This window comes from Prionailurus bengalensis, chromosome C1 (assembly GCF_016509475.1).
Source record: "Prionailurus bengalensis isolate Pbe53 chromosome C1, Fcat_Pben_1.1_paternal_pri, whole genome shotgun sequence".
Classification (NCBI taxonomy): domain Eukaryota; kingdom Metazoa; phylum Chordata; class Mammalia; order Carnivora; family Felidae; genus Prionailurus; species Prionailurus bengalensis.
Window position 1 is genome coordinate 71,466,278 of NC_057345.1, and position 6,764 is coordinate 71,473,041.

Sequence of the window (6,764 nt, forward strand, 5' to 3'; positions counted from 1 at the left end):
TATCCTCAAAACAACCAATGTGATACATCACATCAATAAAAGAAAGGACAAGAGGGGCGCCTGGGTGGCGCAGTCGGTTAAGCGTCCGACTTCAGCCAGGTCACGATCTCGCGGTCCGTGAGTTCGAGTCCCGCGTCAGGCTCTGGGCTGATGGCTCAGAGCCTGGAGCCTGTTTCCGATTCTGTGTCTCCCTCTCTCTCTGCCCCTCCCCCGTTCATGCTCTGTCTCTCTCTGTCCCAAAAATAAATAAACGTTGAAAAAAAATTAAAAGAAAAAAAAAGAAAGGACAAGAACCACATGATCCTCTCGATAGATGCAGAGAAAGCATTTGACAAAACATAGCATCCTTTCTTGATAAAAACCCTCAAGACTGTAGGAATAGAAGGATCGTACCTCAAGATCATAAAAGCCATATATGAAAGACCCACCGCTAATATCATCCTCAATGGACAAAAAAAAACTGAGAGCTTTCCCCCTAAAGTCAAGAACACGACAGGGATATCCACTCTTACCACTGTTATTCAACATAGTATTGGAAGTCCCAGCCTCAGCAATCAGACAACACAAATGAATAAAAGGCATCCAAATTGGCCAGGAGGAATTCAAACTTTCACTCTTCATGTCTGACATACTGTATGTGGAAAACCCAAAAGACTCCACCAAAAAGCTGTTAGAACTGATCCATGAATTCAGCCAAGTCACAGGATATAAAATCAATGCACAGAAATTAGTTGATTTCTATACACCAATAATGAAGCAAAAGAAAGAGAAATCAAGGAGTCGATCCCATTTACAATTGCACAAAAGCTATAAAATATGTAGGAATAAACCTAACTGAAGAGGTGAGTTGCAGCGCTAGTCGCGGTCGGATGAAGCTTTTTCATCACTTGCAAAGGTTCGCCGGGTCATGGTGCCAGCCTGACTGAGAAAAGGATGCTCCCGGAAGATGAATGCGGAACCACCTCCTCCTGCTGTTCAAGTACAGGGGCCTGGTCCGCAAAGGGAAGAAAAGCAAAAGACAAAAATGGCTAAATTCGTGATCCGCCTGGCCACTGACACAGACTGCAGTGACATCCTGCGGCTGATCAAGGAACTGGCCAAATACGAATATATGGAAGAGCAAGTAATATTAACTGAAAAAGATCTACTAGAGGATGGTTTCAGAGAGCACCCTTTCTACCACTGCCTGGTTGCAGAAGTGCCCAAGGAGCACTGGTCTCCGGAAGGACACTTGTTGGTTTCGCCATGTGCTACTTTACCTATGACCCGTGGATTGGCAAACTGTTGTATCTTGAGGACTTCTTCGGAATGAGTGATTATAGAGGCTTTGGCATAGGATCAGAAATTCTGAAGAACCTAAGCCAGGTTGCCATGAAATGATGCTGCAGCAGCATGCACTTCTTGGTAGCTAAATGGAATGAACCATCGATCAACTTCTACAAAAAAAGAGGTGCTTCTGATCTGTCCAGCGAAGAGGGATGGAAACTCTTCAAGATCGACAAGGAGTATTTTTGACTAAAGATGGCAGCAGAGGAGTGAGGAGTGCTGGTGCAGAAAATGACAGCTGCCATTCTATTTTAGATTAAATTCTCAACTGATCTTGCTTTCTATCCTGTTTGTAGTCGAATAATAGAATGAACACCCATTCCAAAGCTTTATTATCAGTGGTGGTGTTGCATGTTTGAAATGCGGTCTGTTTAAGATGGCAATCCTGTATGCAGTTTGGAGTCAGATTTCTCCTTGAACATCTTTTGATAAACAGCAAGGTGGTATGACCTTAATGTATAAGGAAAAAACTTAATTCTTGTGAGTCATTTAAATATGTACAATGTATACGCTGGTACTTAGAGTTTTTGTTTTGATTCTTTTTTAATAAACTACCGTTTGTTTAAAAAAAAGAGGTGAAAAATCTATACACTGAAAACTATAGAAATCTTATAAAAGAAATTGAAGGCGGCACAAAAAAATGGAAAAATATTCCAAGCTTATGGATTGGAAGAACAAATTTTGTTAAAATGTCAATACTACCCAAAGAAATCTACATATTCAATGCAATTCCTATCAAAATAACACCAGCATTCTTCACAGAGCTAGAACAAACAATCCTAAAATTTGTATGGAACCAGAAAAGACCCTGAATAACCAAACTAATCCTGAAAAAGATAACTAAAGCTGGAGGCATCACAATCCTGGACTTCAAGCTGTATTACAAAGCTGTAATCATCAAGACAATATGGTACTGGCACAAAAACAGACACATAGATCAGTAGAATAGAGAACCCAGAAATGGACCCACAAACACATGGCCAACTAATCTTTGACAAAGCAGGAAAGAATATCCAGTGGAATAAAGATAGTCTCTCCAGCAAGTGGTGCTGGGAAAACTGGACAGCAACATGCAGAAAAATGAACCTGGACCATTTTTTGCACCATACACAAAAGAAACTCAAAATGGATGAAAGACCTAAACATAAGACAGGAAGTCATCAAAATCCTAGAGGCGAAAGCAGGCAAAAACCTCTTTGACCTTGGCCACAGCAACTTCTTATTCAACACGTCTCCAGAGGCAAGGAAACAAAAGCAAAAATGAACTACTGGGACCTCCCCAAAATAAAAAGCTTCTACACAGCGAAAGAAACAATCAGCAAAACTAAAAGGCAACCAACGGAATGGGAGAAGATATTTGCAAATGACATATCAGATAAAGGGTTAGTATCTAAAATTTATAAAGAACTTACGAAACTCAAGACCCAAACAACAAATAATCCAGTGAAGAAATGGGTAAAAGACGTGAATAGACACTCCTCCAAAGAAGACATCCAGATGGCTAACAGACACATGAAAAAATGCTAAACATCACTCATCATCATGGAAATACAAATTAAAACCACAATGAGATATCATCTCATACCAGTCAGATTGGCTAAAATTAACAACTCAGACAACAACAGATGTTGGAGAGGATGCAGAGAAAGAGGATCTCTTTTGCACTGCTGGTGGGAATGCAGACTGGTACAGCAACTATGGAAAACAGTATGGAGGTTCCTCAAAAAATTAGAAATAGAACTACCCTATGACCCAGTAATTGCACTACTAGGTATTTATCCAAGGGATACAGGTATGCTGTTTCAAAGGGCCACATGCACCCCAATGTTTATAGCAGCTCTATCAACAATAGCCAAAGTATAGAAAGAGTCCAAATGTCCATCAACAGATGTATGGATAAAGAAGATGTGGCACATATATATATAATGAAATATTACTAAACAAAAAGAATGAAATCTTGCCATTTGCAACTATGTAGATGGAACTAGAAGATTATGCTAAACGAAATAAGTCAGTCAGAGAAAGACAAATATCATAAGACTTCACTCATATGAGGACTTTAAGATACAAAACAGATGAACATAAGGAAAGGGAAGTAAAAATAATATAAAAACAAGGAGGGGGACAAAACATAAGAGACTCTTAAATACAGAGAACAAACTGAGGGTTGCTGGAGCGGTTGTGGGTGGAGGGATGGGCTAAATGGGGCAGGGGCATTAGGAAGGACATTTGTTGTGATGAGCCTTAGGTATTTATACATAAGAGATGAATCACTGGCATCTATTCTTGAAATCATTATAACACTATGCTAACTAACTTGGATGTAAATTTAAAAATAAATAAATTTTAAAAATTATGCTATATCCACTCTGTGCTCTATAAATGGAACAACAAAGTCTGGATGAAGGCACACCTGTTTACAATATGGCTTAGTGAATGTTTTAAGCCTACTGTTGAGACCTACTGAAGAAAGTTTCTATTCAAAATATGACTGCTCATTGACAATGTACTTGGTCACTGAAGAGCTCTGATGGAGATGGACAATGAGATAAATTTTGTTTTCATGCCTGCTAACACAGCATCCATTCTGCAGTCAATGGATCAAGGAGTCATTCCAAATTTCAAACCTTATTATTTAAGAGACATATTTAGTAGGACTATAGCTGCCATAGACAATGATTCTGCTGAAGGATCTGGGAAAAGCTAATTGAAAACCTTCTGGGAAGGATTCACCATTCTAGATGCCATTAAGAACGTTTGTGATTCATGGGAAAAAAACAAAATATCAACATTAACAGGAGTTTGGAACAGGAGGGTTGATACCCACCCTCACTGAAGACTTTGAGGGGTGTAAGACTTTAGTGGAGGAAGTAACTACAGATGTGGTGGAAACATTAGGAGAACTAGAATTAGAAGTACAGCCTAAAGATGTGATTGAATGGCTGCAATCTCATGTAAAACTTTCACAGTGGAGGAGTTGCTTCTTATGGATGAGAAAATGGTTTGAGATGGAATCTATTCCTGGTGAAGATGCTGTGAATATTGTTGAAATGACAACAAAAGGTTTATAATATTACATAAATTTAGTCAATAAAGCAGGAGCAGAGTTTGAGAGGATTGACTCCAATTTTGGAAGTAGTTCTATTGTGGATAAAATGCTAGTAAACCACATTGCATGCTACGGAGGGATTGTTCATCAAAGGAGGAGCTGATCAGTGCAGCAAACTTCACTGCTGTCTTATTTTAAGAAATTGCCACAGCCACCCCAAACTCCAGCAACCAACACCCTGATCAGTCACAGCCATCAACATCGAGGCCAGACTCTCCCCCAGGAAAAATATTACAACTTGGTGAAAAGCTCAGATGGTGGTTTGCATTTATAGCAATAAAGTATTTTTTAATTAAGGTATTTACATTATTTTTCAAACATACTACTGCACATTTAATAATTGACTACAGTACAGTGTAAACATAACTTATATGCACTAGAAGGCCAAAAAAATTCATTTAACTTGCTTTATTGCAGAGAGAGAGAGTGTATGTGTGTTTAAATACTCTTGGTTATCTTGTTATGAGGCCAAGTTTGAGATCACTGATCCAGGGCCACATTATCTTTTGTTACCTATATATTGCCTGTAAATATGCCTTTTGCTCTTTTAGCAAAAAGCTAAAAGATCTTCTGCTCTAATCATGCTCACTATGGCAGTGGGGAAGCCTTTTGCCATAGCTCTGTCAAGTTCTATAGAGTTAGTCCTTTGAGACTTATTGGGCCTCAGTTTGCAAGTAATCAGAGCTTATGAAGCAAGTGACTTCCCCAAACTACCTCTACTCTTAGACAAGAGGGATTTCCGTCCTGCACTGATGAAAGCAGGACCTGGGTGGCTAAGCACTTTCTGATTCTTGCCAATCCAGTTGCCTATTTAATATCTCTAACCTTGCTGCAAGACAAGTAGGTCGGGCATTCTCAATGTTATATTGTGCTATGAATAGAAAACAGATTTAGCACTTTAAAATTCTGTAAAACTTCTCTAATTAAGAACCTCAAAAGTTCCAGAAAATATTTTTAGGATATATGTGCTGAAATTCTTTCCTACTCAATAAAGCTGAGATTCTATTAGTCATACCTTCATGAATACATTTTGATAGAGAAAATGAGTTTCCAAAAAGTAGCAAATGAATTTTTACCTGTGATCCCTTAATTTCACGATGGAAAGAGTCTGTGGCTTCTTTGACTAAAGCAGTTAATGCATAATATTCAGGTGAAAAACAATTAGCTTCTTGTTCTATGTCTATATTCATTCCGTCCATATATTGTGCTTTGGCCAACTTAACTTTTTGAGCTATCCAGGATGCTCTGAAAGTAGGATCAATTATATCTTTTAAGGGTATATCTCCTACGGAAGAAATATACATCTTTTGTGCATATGTGCTTTTCATAGTTTAATGGAATTTATTTCACAACACCTTAAAACATCTTATTATCTTGGAATACTAAGCCCCCAATTTAAGTTTTCCAAATAGAGAAATAATATACCAAAATAGAAAGTCATTACTCAATCTCCAAAATAACCATTATGAATAACTAGTAAAATCATTCTCAAATTAGAAGTAGAAATTGTGGACTGACTAGCTAAAAGTCATCAGGCTAATTAGGATTCACATTTTGCTCAAAATCAGAGTGGTTTATTTAATTCTTTAAAAATAACTATCTGTGAAATGAATTAAACAGTATCTGAGATTAATTTTAGGATGATAAAGCACATACCAGATAAACACGAAAAGGGAATTTTTTGGAAAGTCAGGATGACAAGAAATGCAAGTAAGCTTACCAATTGGCTGGACACATCTAGTGAAAAACTGTTACCCACCTTTTAGCACTACTCTGGCTCCATGTGAATGAGCATAGCACATAAGTTCTGAATCATATTTTCCAAAAATTACCACAGTTGTAATCTGTGACCAGTCATAAAATTTCCAAGTTTTATATCCAACATCAAACACAAAGACCTGCCAAAACAACAAAGATAAGCATCATTGCTTAAATCAAAGAGATTACAATGCTGACCACCCAAAATAACATTAAACACTGGTCATATACCAGGCACTGAGAGTACAACAGTGAACAAGACATAGGTGTCCCAGTATCATTGGTGGCAGGGGAAATTAACCAGGCCTTGAAAGTTGGGCTAGAGAGAAATGTGGAAAGAGCCAAGGCCTAGAGGCAGAGAAAGCATGGTGATTCTGCAACTCAGTATTGAGTATAGCTGACACCTAGGATTTGGAAGGAGACAGCAGTAAAGAACCAAAGAGATCTAGGCAGGGTTAAGTCATGAAAGGCCTTATAAGCCCTCTTGAGAAATTAGCATATTATCCTGAGAGAAAGGGTTTTAAAAGAATGTACACATGTTAAGTATGCATTTACATATGCATTTTAGAAA

The 6,764-nt window shown here is 38.1% G+C and overlaps 1 pseudogene; it reads left to right on the forward strand.

Annotated features, from left to right (window-relative positions):
* Positions 1 to 767: 767 nt before the first annotated feature.
* LOC122480703 lies at positions 768 to 1,658 on the forward strand (annotated as a pseudogene).
* Positions 1,659 to 6,764: the final 5,106 nt, after the last annotated feature.